The sequence below is a fragment of the Pinus tabuliformis genome, chromosome 2_1, assembly GCF_031772625.1.
Source record: "Pinus tabuliformis cultivar Carrire ecotype Pingquan chromosome 2_1, CPIR1, whole genome shotgun sequence".
Classification (NCBI taxonomy): domain Eukaryota; kingdom Viridiplantae; phylum Streptophyta; class Pinopsida; order Pinales; family Pinaceae; genus Pinus; species Pinus tabuliformis.
In genome coordinates, this window is record NC_142299.1 from 172,381,861 (window position 1) to 172,398,471 (window position 16,611).

Consider the following 16,611-nt stretch of genomic DNA (forward strand, 5'->3'; position numbering starts at 1 on the left):
TTTTCCAATTCGATTAAGAGTTAAAGTATGCCTTATAACAAATAGATATATGATGGACAAGCCCTGCTCTGTGTCAAAAATCCAAAATGTTTGTGCTGATAGATGCATAACCTTCAGTATTTGCTATAAAGTGAGGGGATTTAGTGGTTGGGGTTGTATTCGTCTCTGGCCCTGAACTCCATGCCCCTCTCATACTTTGTAGCTTTGGAAAGATGATTCTATGTTTGCATAATCCTTTTCCATAGAAATTACTATTCTTTTTCTTGGATTCATAGCTTTTGAGTCTACCTTCATTCATAATCTACCACATGGGTTAGTTCAATTCACACTTCAAATGATGTTCATATACAGATTTGGTTATTTCCTCTTGTCTATGTTTAAGGAAATTTTTGGTGTTTCTGTTTGATTTATATACTCTACCCCTCCTAATGAATAATGAAATCCTTTCGTAAGTTATGTATGCAAGTGATCTTCATGGTTGCCTACACCACCATTGACATAAAATATTATTATGCTTAATATAAATGCAGTCTCAAGTTGGAATGACCGCATTTCTTATCATGGGCCTCTTGGATAAAGTATAGCTTTATATTTTTTATTACTTTGGGTTTCATTTAAGGTGGAAAAATCTCTGGCAGCCACTCATTTCTATTTTGTTTTTCTTCTTGGGACTTTTTAGATGTGTGAAAGAGGACTGAAAATAATGTTTGTATGAGAAAGTACTGTTTCTGATAAGTTGACTATTTCTTTTACCATTATGGAGCCAAGAAGAAGCCATGTTAGCTCCTATTATTCATATGTGGAGCTAGCCACACATGGTTTCCTTGAAGATTTTAGAGGATCCAAAACCATAATCTTAAATGGAGGGAGGGGATCCAAAACCATAAGCTAACAACTAAGAGAGGGAGTCAAAACCATAGCCACAAGGAAACATAGGGGTTCTTTTCCTATTAGAGTAGATTTATGTTCCAAGCCAAGTAGGTGCAAGGGAGACATAATATAGAAGAGCAGAGGAAGAAAGTGACATTGTAGAAGTTTGTATTAGGGAACACTGTATATTTACTCCATATTGAGTTAGTTTTCTCTGCGTTTGCATTGTAATCTTTTATAATAAAAAGAGCAAGGTGTTAGAGTCCTATAAATTATAGGATCTCAAGGTGATTGAATGTTCTTTATTTGTGATTTCATATTGTACATAAATTTCAATATTCAAATGATTTCCAAAAATAGAAAAATAGAAAATGAAAAGAGGGTATGTTAAAAAATAAATAAATAAAAATGAAATATGAACCACACAAAAGAAAAAAAATATAAAATAAAACTGAAAGTGTTGCAAGTCCAAGTTCCACTACTGATAAGTTAGGTCTTTTATTCCATTTTCAAATAAGGATTGTGTGCAATTTGTTCTTAAATTCCACAATGATTAAAATTATGTTCAGGTCATACAATTTAATCATGACTGAACACATTTAAAGTTTTGTTAAATAGATTAGTGAATGAAGGTTTACCAAACAGTTTAATCTTGGTAAATCAATAGCTAGGTAGAAATAAAATTGACTCAACAGTTTAATCCGAGTCAATGGTGAAATAAGTGATAGGATAAGGTAGATGTGCATAAAAGAAAAATGATTTGGGTATGCTAGCTTAAGTGTACCTTGCAAAGCAAGAAGAGAAAATGTTAGCTTAGGAAAAGAATTGAAATGATAAAGGGTAGGTAGAAGCACTATGGTGGTTGAATGAGAAACATGAAGATTTTGTCCTAAAGTCAAATGTCGAATATTATTTTCATGTACATAAGAAAAGGGCAAAGGGTTAAAGTTTTACTCTAAGGTTTATTATATCAATTAACTTTTGGTGTATTAATCCCTATTCCTAAGCTCTAATACCCAAACTCACCCCTCTGCTCATATTTTTTCCCACCTCACTATTCCTAGGCTTTATTACCCCGCCATATACTCCAAGTATTCCCCACTATGCATTAAATTAATTCCTATCAACCCCACAAAGTTCCCCATCACATCACATTAACACTTCACCACCTCTCCCCTCATCTGCACCCACCTCCCAAGATCCGACAGCCAGCAGTGTATTTCGGCCCCCCCTCACCATCCAAACTTTACCATCGGGGGGGGGGTTCCAAAATGGGTTGTATTCGAAACCGCACCCGCCTCTACATGTCAGTATTACAGCATTTCGGACCCCCCACAGGAAAAACCGCTAACTGCCACCCCCCCTCCGAAAATCAGTTTCTTCGCCTCCCGATACCACTCTTCTATCCGTTGTGCTCCTGCCACTCACCTTCTGCCACATAATTTTCTCATTGATTCTACCAATCACATCTGCTCCCTCCAAAATTAAGTCATTAAGCAATCAATTCGCTTAACCGTTAATTCAATGGACCTGCGCCACCATCAACGGGGAAACCAGAGTGTTATATAATCCTTCCTTTTTCTCCTTAACAGGTTATTGAGTTTTTTACATTTCCAATGATATCGCTCTGTTACAGGTGCACCACTATGAACTACAAACACTTCACCAGGCTGGGAACATTGCCCTCTCACTCAATTTCAGTCTATTACCTTTGTTCTTTTCCACAAATCCTAAGTCCTCTCTAGGTATTTAAGCATGAAATCCAGTTTTCACTACTATCCTTAGCCTTATCCGAAGATGCCTCCAAAAGACAAGGGACCAGAAGAATATGTCAATCCTCTAATCTATCCTCCCATTGATTTTCATCAAATCCCTTTGGCTGACAAAGACCATAAAATCCATGAAACTCTCTGTGAATTTGACCTTTTTGAGATGTATTGCTGGCTTGAGGACAAATATATAGATAAATCTGATGACATTCGGCTGTGGGAATCCAATTTACCCCGCTATATTTTTCCCTGTACCCACAATACCCCAGAATTTGTTAGGAAGTGTCATGCATGTTATTTTCCAAGCCAAAGGGCCATCATTGCCCCCACTGAAGAAATTTTGGTCACTATCACTCCTCAAGTGATAGACTAGATGGTGCAAGCCCCTATAGTATAGAATGCCACCCTATTTTCCTATGAAGCACTTGTTGAATTGTACCAGAAATTGGAATTTGCCAAGAGGGCCAAAACACTTGATCTTTTCTTGACAAAAGATGCCCCATTGCCAAAGAAAAATCCTCCCTATCCCTCATCTATTTTCCCTGAGAGAGCCAAGAAAATTATTAGAGTCATCTCTTACCTCCTTATCTATTACTCAAATCAGTGGGTAGATGAGGCCATCATAGGATTTCTTTCCATTTTCTCTACTGATTCTAAGCCCTCCATCATGTTTAACTTTAGCCAATTTCTTGTAGATTCTATTCATGAGCAGTTTACCAAATTCCAAACTGAGGAGGTATTCAAGTATGCTTCTGTGTTAGTTTATATGTCCTTATATTTTCAGGGAGACAACATCAAGCTTGCTTTACAAAAGATGGATGAAGAATGAAATTAGTAGTCAGTCATCTTCTAGAATACTCTGGTGATGAAGGAACAAAAGGAATACACATACAAGCAGTTCGTAGAGATGTTTGTACATCTAGCAATTAGTGTCTTAGGTAGCAGAACATAACCGAGGATTAGTGAAGAAATTAAGAAGATCTTGCAGCTATCAGACCAAGTCCAGACAAGGGATTGGTAACTCTATCAAAACTATACAAAATTGAGAATATTTGGGTGTGAGCTTGCAACTTACAAGCTGCCAAAATTCCTCCCAATGAGGATATTTTCTCTAGAGTACATAAGACAGATACTTAATATGGATGAGATCGACTTTGTAGCTACCAAGAAGAAGTCCCAATTCAAAATTAAAACACAGATAGGGCCTTTCATTTGTAACAACAAGGTAGTAGGGGAATAAGCAGATAAGCTACTAAAAGAAATGCAGTTCAGCCTTAGTTTCACCTGGTCATATGATCCATTAGGGGCCATTTCTAAATTAAGAGTAGAAAGCAAATATACTGCTTATTTTCACACAGCCAGACCTGATCTGATATAGGGGCATTAAAGGCTTCTTGTCATCTTACAAGAACCTCTCCCACTCCAAAGCTTAAACAATTTCCAAGCTCTATGCTTATGATTGATAATTTGTGGAATTAAAAGAACTTGAAATAGGTGTATGCTTTTACTTTTCCTTTGACTGCTTAATTGACTTAAGTTTATTTGCTTAAACTGATATATAAACACACATAATAGTAAATGTAGCAAATAAACAAACACATAAAGACAACAAGTTTAATTAGGAGTTCACCCTGATATCTTGGGCTACATCTCCATGAACTCTAGTCAACTCAACTAGGTTCTTTGGGTTTATGGTAAACTTCTTTTACAAGTTCCACACTCAACCCCATTGGTTTACAACTAAACCTATGGGTTTAGAATACCATCTTTGCAGTGGCATGATCCGGATTATCCACAGTTTCGTGTTCATTCTGTTGACGTTTCAAACCCCAAAGGGGGTCCATCATCAGGACTAAATCAGATAGAAGAATGAAAGCTTTCATTCTTCTATCTGATTTAGTCCTGATGATGGACCCCCTTTGGGGTTTGAAACGTCGATAGAATGAACACGAAACTGTGGATAATCTGGATCATGCCACTGCAAAGAACTACCACAGAAGCCTAAAATCTAACAATACCATCTTATCCCGCTAGTTGTCCATACTCTGTAGATAGATCTAGGCTTTTCTAGATTAGATTCCTTTAATCAGTGCTCTGGGTTATCTTGAGCTCCTGGCTTGCACCAACTCCCTCAGAATTCTTTTATTGTCTCTGGAATTCCTTCTTCTGTCTTCAGAATACATCAAACACCAGCAACAGCTTGATCATTTGATCTCTTTGATGCTCTGAAACTTCATTATAGCCTCATGGCTCTTAGAAGTCTATTTTGAGCTCTTTGGCTTTACGACCCTGCCTCCAACCTCTGGTGGCTCTGCCTCTATCAAGCCTCCAACCTCTGGTGGATCTCTGTGAATCCTCAGCTCTACGACTCTCCAGATTTGCAACTCTGTTGCGCTCAAGCTCTCTAGCTCTACAACTCTGTTGGGCCCAGCTCTCTAAGGAATCACCCCTTTGCCATTTCCCCCAACCTCTAGTGGCTTCTCTGGCTTTCTCTGGAACTGCGGCTCTGCCTCCAACCTCTGGTGGCTCTTTGCCCAGCTGTGAGCTCCCTCAAGGGAGACTCCCGAAGGGAGACTTCCGAAGGGAGACTTGCTCTCTCCAGGGAAAACTTGCTTCTTCACTTGGCTCTCTGGCCTTTTAGGAATCCTCTGACTCTGCAGCTTCCATCCATTCCTCTCTGTGCCATCATTCCTCTGCGGTTCTATGACTTCTTTTGCTCCCTGTCACTCTGCGTCTGGTCCTCTGGCTCTGTGGCTCTGTGTCTATGCGCCTGGCCCTCTAGCTCTGCGTGTTACATAATGAATTCCTGTTACAACGCATCATTGTTACAGAAACGCCCGCTTATAGTGTGGCACAATGATTTTAGAATAGGGACAGTTACAAAGAAAATACACAGGCGACCTTTCTTCAGATGAAATCCTGAAAATGACCATAATAACCAATACACAGGAAATACATGGCAAAACAGATTAGTCCAGATCTCAAGGAACAATAAACTCAACACTATAATGTCATCGGGTCCATCCATCACAATCGTATGTCGCATGGTGCATTGGCCACTTTGCATTATCACAATCCGATTTATCGATATCTGATCACTCCGATCGCCGCCTCATCGGCTATCGGCATTATCGCTATATTGCTTATCGGTGGTTGCTGCTTCCATGGTCCATAGCCTTAAGCTCCCCCGATTAGCGATCTCTGATCAGGTCCTAACCGTTGATTCCCTTTCTGATTCGACAGCTCAAAGTGCTCATCGCCATCGGCCTATCGCATATTGCAATGCCCAAGAGTCATGGTCCATCTTCCATGCCTTTTTGCGATGCGATCAACTATCATCGATCGCTTTATCGGCATATTGCAATCACCTTATCAGCGCTATCGTAAGTCGCTCTATCACATATGTGACAGCCCGGGGTTCCTTTCCTCCACCAATGGACTGCTGCGATGCAATATACATCACAGATCATCGATCGCTGCTTTCCGCTGATCATAATTGCTCTATCGGCTCGCACGGGTTCCGATATCGCATGGCAGCCTACCTCTGATGCGATATGTCAGATATCGCAATCAGGGATTCTTAAGGCCCACTACTTCACCCTTTCTCATTGCGATGCGATTCCTTTGAGGAGCCCTTAAGTCCCATTTATAAGAAATTGCCTCCTTTTCTAAGGACATTGGACAATTTTCCTTTTACAATAACTTCTTCATCTGAAGCCTGTTTTAGCCCATTCAAATTGCATCATATTCAGAATGAAGAGATATATGAAATGAGACTATTTCCAAGAGCATCATTTGATTTTCATTTTTGAGCATTTAGAAAGTCCTTGAGGATCATTTTCTAATCATGCCCCCCCACTAGGAATCTTTTGGACCCCAAAAGACTGATATACTGATCTAAACAGTAGATGAGAGTAACAACACCCTCTTCTTTCATCCTCCATACACTTGCCTTGCATAGTGCCTCTGAACCAAAGCCTTTGAACACTTCCTTCTTGGATGTGCTTGTCCTCTAGTTGAAAATTGTCTTCCTCCTTGACTTCATGCAGAACTCATGTTGAGAAGGTTACAGTAGGTAGTTTAAACCTTTCTGCCTTGATGATTGATCCAAGGTGGCTCAAACAAATGTGAAGTTGCATGTTCTTCACAAAAATTTACATTTGTATTTGTTTGACATATTGTCAACAACAACTATTAACAACAACAAAATTAGACTCCCTCAAGGGAGACTCCCGAAGGGAGACTTCCGAAGGGAGACTTGCTCTCTCCAAGGAAAGCTTGCTTCTTCACTTGGCTCTCTGGCCTTTTAGGAATCCTCTGACTCTGTGGCTTCCATCCTTTCCTCTCTGTGCCATCATTCCTCCGCGGCTCTATGACTTCTTTTGCTCCCTGTCGCTCTGCGTCTGGTCCTCTGGCTTTGTGGCTCTGCGTCTGTGCGCCTGGCCCTCTAGCTCTGCGTGTTACATAATGAATTCCTGTTACAACGCATCATTGTTACAGAAACGCCCGCTTACAGTGTGGCACAATGATTTTAGAATAGGGATAGTTACAAAGAAAATACACAGGCGACCTTTCTTCAGATGAAATCCTGAAAATGACCATAATAACCAATACACAAGAAATACATGGAAAAACAGATTAATTAGGATCTCAAGGAACAATAAACTCAACACTATAATGTCATCGGGTCCACTCATCGCAATTGTATGTCACATGGTGCATTGGCCCCTTTGCATTATCATGATCCGATTTACCGATATCCGATCACTCTGATCGCCGCCTCATCGACTATCGGCATTATCGCTATATTGCTTATTGGTGGTTGCTGCTTCCATAGTCCATAGCCTTAAGCTCCCCCGATCATCGATCTCTGATTAGGTCCTAACCATTGATTCCATTTCTGATTCGACAGCTCAAAGTGCTCATCGCCATTGGCCTATCGCATATCGCAATGCCCAAGAGTCATGGTCCATCTCCCATGCCTTTTTGCGATGCGATCAACTATCGTCGATCGCTTTATTGACATATCGCAATCACCTTATCAGTGCTATCGCAAGTCACTCTATCACATATGTGACAGCCCGGGGTTACTTTCCTCCACCAATGGACTGCTGCAATGCAATATACATCACAGATCATCGATCGCTGCTTTCCGTTGATCATAATTGCTCTATTGGCTCGCTCGGGTTCCGATATCGCATGGCAACCCACCTCTGATGCGATATGTTAGAGATCACAATCAGGGATTCTTAAGGCCCACTACTTCACCCTTTATCATTGCGATGCAATTCCTTTGAGGAGCCCTTAAGTCCCATTTATAAGAAATTGCCTCCTTTTCTAAGTACATTGGACAATTTTCCTTTTACAATAACTTCTTCATCCGAAGCCTGTTTTAGCCCATTCAAATTGTGTCATATTCAGAATGAAGAGATTTACGAAATGAGACTATTTCCAAGAGCATCATTTTATTTTCATTTTTGAGCATTTAGTAAGTCCTTGAGGATCATTTTCTAATCATGCCTCCCCACTAGGAATCTTTTGGACCCCAAAAGACTGATATACTGATCTAAACAGTAGATGAGAGTAAAAACACCCTCTTCTTTCATCCTCCATACACTTGCCTTGCATAGTGCCTCTGAACCAAAGCCTTTGAACACTTCCTTCCTGGATGTGCTTGTCCTCTAGTTGAAAATTGTCTTCCTCCTTGACTTCATGCAGAACTCATGTTGAGAAGGTTACAGTAGGTAGTTTAAACCTTTCTTCCTTGATGATTGATCCAAGGTGGCTCAAACAAATGTGAAGTTGCATGTTCTTTACAAAAATTTACATTTGTATTTGTTTGACATATTGTCAACAACAACTATTAACAACAACAAAATTACAGACAACAACTGGATGGCCTAAACTCTTGCTTCAACAAAATAAATAGATTTCACATCTTGTGAACACCTCCATGTCTTTACATCTGCATTTACAAATGATGTACTAGATAACAAGCCCGATATTACATGCATGTTTAAAAACAAAGCAATCAACCCTTCAAGTTAATCACACATATATGTTCAAATACAAGGAAATCATCAGCATCCCTGTGTTCATGCACATCATTCTCATGCATGCATTTCATCCTTCAACTTTTGCTTAAGTACACTGTACTTTCAAAGCTGAAATGAAATATAAGGTTTCATCCTTCAACTCTGGCTTAAGTACATTGTATTTTCGAAGCTGAAATGAACATAATGTTTGCAACAATAAAGTGAGTCTGCCTACTCAACTTTTTCCATCCTGCAACTTGCATCTCATTAGCAAAGAAATGCAATAAATCAAAAGACAAGCATCCTTTTGCAACAAACCTCTTGTGCTTCAATGATTGTCTTGAGGTCCTTCAAGATAAGGAGAATGCCTTCAGCCCTTCTTCCTTCTTGTCCTCTCCTGGACTTAGCTATCAATAGCTTTCCCTTCACCTTTGCAAACTCAAACAACAGTCAGTTTACAAACAATCAAACAACAAAATCCTTGCTACTATTTGAACACCTTTCAAGTCAAACAAGCATATAGATTTCTCTGTCAATGAAGCATTCTGATTTGGTACCACTTGCATCATGATACCACTTGCTCTGGTATAACTTCGCTCTGATATAACCAGTTCTGATATTACCTTCTTTGAAGGTGGGGTTAATCAACCTGGGGCTCTGATACCACCTGATCTGATATAAGGGCACTAAAGGCTTCTTGTCAGCTTACAAGAACCTCTCCCACTCAAAGCTTAAAAAATTTCCAAGATCTATGCTTATGATTGATAATTTGCAGAATTAAAAGAACTTGAAATAGGTGTATTCTTTTAGTTTGCCTTTGACTGCTTAATTGCCTTAAGTTTATTTGCTTAAAATGATATATAAACACACATAATAGTAAATGCAACAAATAAACAAACACATAAAGACAACAAGTTTAATTAGGAGTTCACCCTGATATCTTGGGCTACGTCTCCATGAACTCTAGTCAACTTGACTAGGCTCTTTGGGATTATGGTAAACTTATTTTACAAGTTCCACACTCAACTCCATTGGTTTACAACTGAACCTATGGGTTTAGAATACCATCTTATCCTACTGGCTGTCCATACTCTGTAGACAGATCTAGGCTTCTCTAGACTAGATTCCTTCAATCAGCGCTCCGGCTATCTTGAGCTCCTGGCTTGCACCAACTCCCTCAAAATTCTTTTACTGTCTCTGGGATTCCTTCTCCTGTCTTCAGCGCACATCAGACACCAACAACAACTTGATCATTTGACCTCTTTGTTGCTCTGAAACTTGATTACAACCTCATGGCTCATGAAGTCTATTTTGAGCTCTCCGGCTCTGCCTCCAACCTCTGGTGGCTCTCTGAAAATCCTCAGCTCTACGGCTCTCTAGCTTTACAACTCTGTTGCGCTCAAGCTCCCTGGCTCTACAACTTTGATGCGCCCCGCTCTCTGAGGAATCACCCCTTTTCCATCACCCCCAACCTCTGGTGGCTTCTATGGCTTTCTCTGGAACTGCGGCTCTACCTCGAACCTCTGGTGGCTCTTTGCCCAGCTGTGAGCTCCCTCAAGGGAGACTACCGAAGGGAGAATTGCTCTTTCCAAGGAAAACTTGCTTCTTCACTTGGCTCTCTACCCTTTTAGGAATCCTCTGACTCTAAGGCTTCCATCCATTCCTCTCTGTGCCATCATTCCTCTGCGGCTCTGCGACTTCTTCTGCTCCCTATGGCTCTGCGTCTAGCCCTCTAGCTCTGTGGCTCTGTGTCTGGCCATCTGGCTCTGTGGCTCTGCATCTCTGTGCTTGGCCCTATGGCTTTACGTGTTACATAATGCATTCCTTCTACAACGCGTCATTGTTACAAAAACACCCACTTACAGCATGTCATAATGATTTTAGAACAGGGACATTTACAAAGAAAATACACGGGCGACCTTTCTTTGGATGAAATCCCAAAAACGACCATAATAACCAATACACAGGAAATACATGGCAAAATAGATTAATCCGGATCTCAAGGAACAATAAACTCGACACTATAATGTCATCGGGTCTACCCATTGCAATCGCATGTCGCATTGTGCATTGGCCCCTTTGCATTATCGCGATTCAATTTACCGATCTCTGATCACTCCGATCGGTGCCTCATCGACTATCGACATTATCGCTATATCGCTTATCGACGGTTTCTACTTCCATGGTCCGCAACCCTTAAGCTCCCCTGATTAGAAATCTTCGATCAGGTCTTGAACGTTGATTCCTATTCCGATTCGACGGCTCAAAGTGCTCATCGCTATCGGCCTATCGCATATCGCAATGCCCAAGAGTCATGGTCCATCTCGTATCCCTTTTTGCGATGTGATCAACTATCACTGATCGCTTTATCGGCATATCGCAATCACTTTATTGGCGCTATTGCAAGTCACTCTATCACATATGTGATGGCCCGGTGTTCCTTTCCTCCGCCAATGGACTGCTTCGATGCGATATACATTGTTGATTGCCGATCGCTGCTTGCCGCCGATCGCAATTGCTTAATCGGCTCGCCCGGGTTCCGATATCGCATGTCAGCGTACCTTCGATGTGATATGTCGGAGATAGCAATCAGGGATTCTTAAGGCCCGCTGCTTCACCCTTTATCATTTTGATGTGATTCCTTTAAGGAGCCCTTAAGTCCCATTTATAAGAAATTGCCTCCTTTTCTAAGGATATTGGGCAATTTTCTTTTTACAATAACTTTTTCATCCGAAGTCCATTTTATCCCATTCAAATTGCGTCAAATTTAGAATGAAGAGATCTATGCAATGAGACTATTTCCAAGAGCATCCTTTGACTTTAATTTTTGAGCATTTAGAAAGTCCTTGAGGATCATTTTCTGATCAAGACCAGAGATAGAGAAGTATAAAAACAAGCTAGAATGGGTTGAGAACACCTACAAGAGGCACAGGAGTAGTTGGTATCATCCTCCACAGTACAAACTCCTACCATGCAGGAGAAAACAACAAAGAGAAGTAGAGAAGAAGAGTCCTCTTCAGGGACTAGAATTTTCAATGAAGGATTCAAAATTATGTATAGGAAGAAGGCCAAGCTTTGTTCCAAACTAAGCCTTAGTAAGGATCCAGAGCAAGAGAACATCATCACCTCCAAAGATCCACTCCCTTCCTCATTGATGGGTGATCAAACTACACTCTCTCCCACCACCTCTACAACTTCACAGGATCAACAACAGATTATGCAGACTAGCATATCCACTACAGAGGAGACAAAGAAAAGTGTATTTGACATTTTTAAGGTAATTAAAATGTGGAATGAGGCCTTGAAGATCAACACTTACAATCAGTTTTGGAATAAAAATTCCAATTCTCAAAGCATGTTCTTGTCAGACTTTGATTCAGAAAAATGAAAAATGCAAATGGCATTCCTCCAAGCACATGTGTTTTGGAGAATTTGGTATATACGGATAAATACTAATTCCCTAGATAAGTAGCCATATCTAGAACAACAGTTTAAAGCACTTTATCCTTTTCCTATAAGAAATAGATAAGATAAAGAAGATGAGAAGACCTACTTGTAGTTCCGCTTCCCTCTTGTCTCCTTTGTATCGATCCTATCGCTCCTTCCCGTACTTAACACACTTGAGAAGTACCTGTAAACACAAACAGAAGATAAAGAACTGATCAAAGAAAAATATCTATTGAATACAAGTAAATGGAATCATATACATTTCACACATATAAGCATCATATAACAATACAATCATATGGGAAAAGGGTTCAAATACTTTATTGAATAGAAGAAGTAAGTACAACCATCATGTCTGATTCAAAGTCATTCCTCCAGCTTGGATCCCATCCACATCACATCAAAAGCATGACAAACTTGTAGCATAACAATACTTGTCTCAAAGCCAATTCTCATAGAAACATTATCTCCTTACAATTCAGCATAGTCCAGCCCCTGATCACTTAGATGAGTGTTCAATTTATAGGAGGATGAAGGAGGTTATGTCATAAATGGGGGTATTGAATGGCATTCCATACTTAGAATTAGTTCCATGGAGGAAGGGATGAGAGGATAGGATGCATCTTAACTCATTCCTCATCCATTTTCGATCTCATAGGAGTTGATAAGTGAGGGAACCTTCCAGATGACTCCAAAAGATAAGAATATTTCCCAAACCCTATGTGAATTTCGCTCAATCTTGCCCAGCGCAGGCGAAAGAGGGCCTAAGTGCTCTGTAGAGCACCCTGGAGTGGACTCAAATGCTCTGCAGCACACCCTTACATGGGCCTACTTGCACTGGTCCCTCTAGAGGTCATTTTAGGATGTCTTCAAGTCATGAAACTGTCTGGGAAGGAGGCATTCAAAAGGGTGACTTGTTTAGGGCATGTAGCAACTGAAATTAGGCTTCGATGAGCCCCAAAACACTGATCTAGATGATGGGAGTGATGTGCCCAAATGAATCTATAACAGCTACCCCCTAAAGCATGAAGTCGAAAAATGCAAATGTCGAATGAAATGCTTTACGATGTGATGAGGAGGTTTTGAAGTGGAAGGTGACCTGCATCAATTACAATACATATATCATGATATTTTTATTTTTACATGAATCACTAAGGGAAGGCATACCCATGCTCAACATATAAACTTTCATTACATGTACATAGACAGTCGTCTATAGATATAGACCCATGATCGAAATGACCATCAATGTAAAGCCATTGTACATATGATTTAGTACTCTGGAAATCGCAGCCCAGATGGATGAAACTAGATTCGGGGTCTTCTATCTCGTTCAATTGTTTGCTCAAGTATGAGTCTAGACATGTGAATATGCGAGCTGAAGTCGAACATGGGAAGACACCGTCTAATTACCAGCCAATGATGAAATTTGTTAACAAATGCGAGAGAAATCACGATAATGATAATGATCCTCAAGGTACTGTAGTACATTATGCATGGTGTGAATGGATGATTTGATGTCGAACACCATACAAAGTCTTTCGATTGAAGGCCATTGATGTCAACCTATTGCCGGAAGCAAGAAACCTACCATTGATGTATGCAAGCCTCAAGGTACTGGAAGGCTGTTTCTATGTCAACTTCTTGGATAATGTGCTGACGTCGACAAGAAGCAACTCATCGCAGGAGGGCCTTGATGTATCCCACATCAATGACACAAAACGAGTGTAGTGATTTTGGAGATAAAATTTGACCGACGACACAAGGTTCAGGAATGGCGGTCATGAAAATGAAGGTTTATGGTATTACAAAGGATGAATTTTGACTGGATGACTTCTCTTCAACATGTCGGCGACACTAAAATGAATTGGTAGCATTGACCCAAAACAAAGTGATGGATGGTATGATATACCAACGGTATGATAACCATCAAGCTGATAACCCAACCCAAATAGTCATGGTGATGGAGTGAAAGTGTCATGTTCAAGAACGCCCTGCTACCATAAAGTGGTTTTCCCCTTTTTCCCATTTTCCCTTGTCATTGTTGACCAATACCTATTTATTTTTTATCAAGCTTGAGGAGGATAACATATTCTTGTTGTATAATTTCACCCTTCAGGTGAATCCATTGCTATGTGATGTTTTAACGAGTCTAGCGAAGGTGAAACTCAGTCTTGTCTAGATGGACAAGTTTGTTGCTATTTGATGTTTTAATGAGTTTAATGACAAAGACAACTCGGTCCTTTTCATGTTTAGAAAGTTTTAAAAGGGACAAAAAGAAAACTCCACAAGTTCTTTTTCATAGATTTGTCTCTCAAGTCCGAAAAAGCATAAAACAATACGAGAGAGAACCTATGGACCATGTTCGGTCAACGTATTCCTTTTTCATAGTTAATCTATCTTAGCCCGAAAAAGGGTTAAACTTATACTGAGTAGATGTCGTTTCCAATATGTTAACGAGCTGAAAAGTACAAGCGCTTGACAATCTTTTCATGTTTAAAAAGTCTGAAAAGAGCTTAAAGAGGACTCCACTTTGAGGAACGAGTGGTGTCTATGATAGCAACTAGTTCCGATGATGTTGGAACTTCTCAAAACATGTTGATTTATGTGAAGAGGCTGGCTAATAAGACCACTCATTGCAATTGTTCCTCAAAAAGGGTAAAACAGCCAAGTGAAAGCATATGATCGGCCAAGCAGGTAGTGATAATGGAAGGAGAAAAACCAAGGCTCATCTGATAGAAACGACTGATAGAATGGCAATCACGAGGGTTAAAATGGAAATTGGTTCATTTTTACACAGCCTTGAACCATAGGGAACTATGCTTGGATTCAATTTCATGTTTACACAAGCTTGAAATGACAAACTATGCTTGGATTCAGTTTCATTTTTACACAAGCTTGAAATGAAAAACTATGCTTGGGATTGGTTTACATGCCCCCAACATGATGAATCAATTCTAGGTGCATGCCCCCCAAGCTTCATTACATTCACCTAAGTAGACTACTCGTGGCTATCAAGTGGATGGAATGAAGGTTCACTTACGAGATCAAGTGAAAAACTCGACTGGGATTTTACGAGATCTACTCAAAGACTCAACTTGGAACTTTGCTCCAGGGGCCCTTGTTTCATTTTTTAATGAGCTTGACACAAGACAAGGAACTCTGCTCAGGTTCCTTGTTTCATTTTTAAGGAGCTTGACACAAGACAAGGAACTATGCTCATACTCCTTGTTTCATTTTTTAACAAGGTTGACACAAGACTAGGAACTATCCTCATATCCTTGGTTTCAATTTTTAACGAGGTTGACACAAGACAAGGAACTATCCTTATATTCCTTGTTTCATTTTTTAATGAGCTTGACACAAGACAAGGAATTATTCTCATGGGAGTTGTTTCATTTTTTAATGAGGTTGACACAGTAAAAGAACTATCCTCATACTCCTTGTTTCATTTTTTGACGAGGTTGACACAAGACAAGGAACTATCCTCATATTCCTTGGTCACGACTCATATGGGGTCATGACTTCCAAGAGGTTCTCATGAGATGGGAGAACAATTCTCTAGAAGGGATCCGTAACAAGGAATCCATTAGAGAGATCTAGTTCCAATGCCCCCAGTATATAATGTACAAAATCACTGAATTGATCGTCAGTTGATCTAGGCATGGAACGGGTTTCCACATAATTAACCCGTGGTGGGGATGATACCATTGGTACAAAAGGACCATTTAGGGAAGATGGTTGACTGGAAGCCATATTTGGATCGGGAAATAAAAGTTGGTCAATGATGACAATTCTGCCTTCATGCGGGAAGCACATCACTTGAAAGAGTGTTGAAACAATAGCTCCCATGTCATAAACATAGTCACGCCCAAGAAGAAAATTGTAATCTAAAGGGCTTGGGACTACCATCACATTCAGATAAACAATTTTTCCTCCCAAAGTAATAGGAAACTGAGGAAGGATCCCTAATGGTTGATTGGTTCCTCTGTTAAAAGCCAACAGATTCTAGGTAACTGGCACAAGCGGTGGTGAACCAAGCGCTTTCCAAGCAGTGGAGGAAAGGATACTCATAGATGCACCTTCATCTATAATAGTGCCAGATATAATCATATTGCAAACCTACACTATGATTTGGAAAGGCACATAACAAGGAAGACGAGATATTGCCAGTCAATTCCAATCAAAGGAAGTGACCAGACTACTTGGAGGGGGTACTGTAAGAACGGAAGAATTACCCCATTGAGTTACGATAATGGGAGGATTTTCCTCCTCTCATGATGGAAAAGGAGGGTTGCCACTAGGCTCATTGGAATCTGAAGAAACGAAGAGGACCTAAGTGGTATCATATTCACTCTCTATGGGAAAGGTACGATTAACTGAAGGTGAAATCGAGTCACCTGTTTCCTTGACCTATTGATTTGGGTCAGGTATAGACTCATAGGATTCACTTTCAGAGAGAGTGGGTTTGACTGATGGTTGATTTTGGT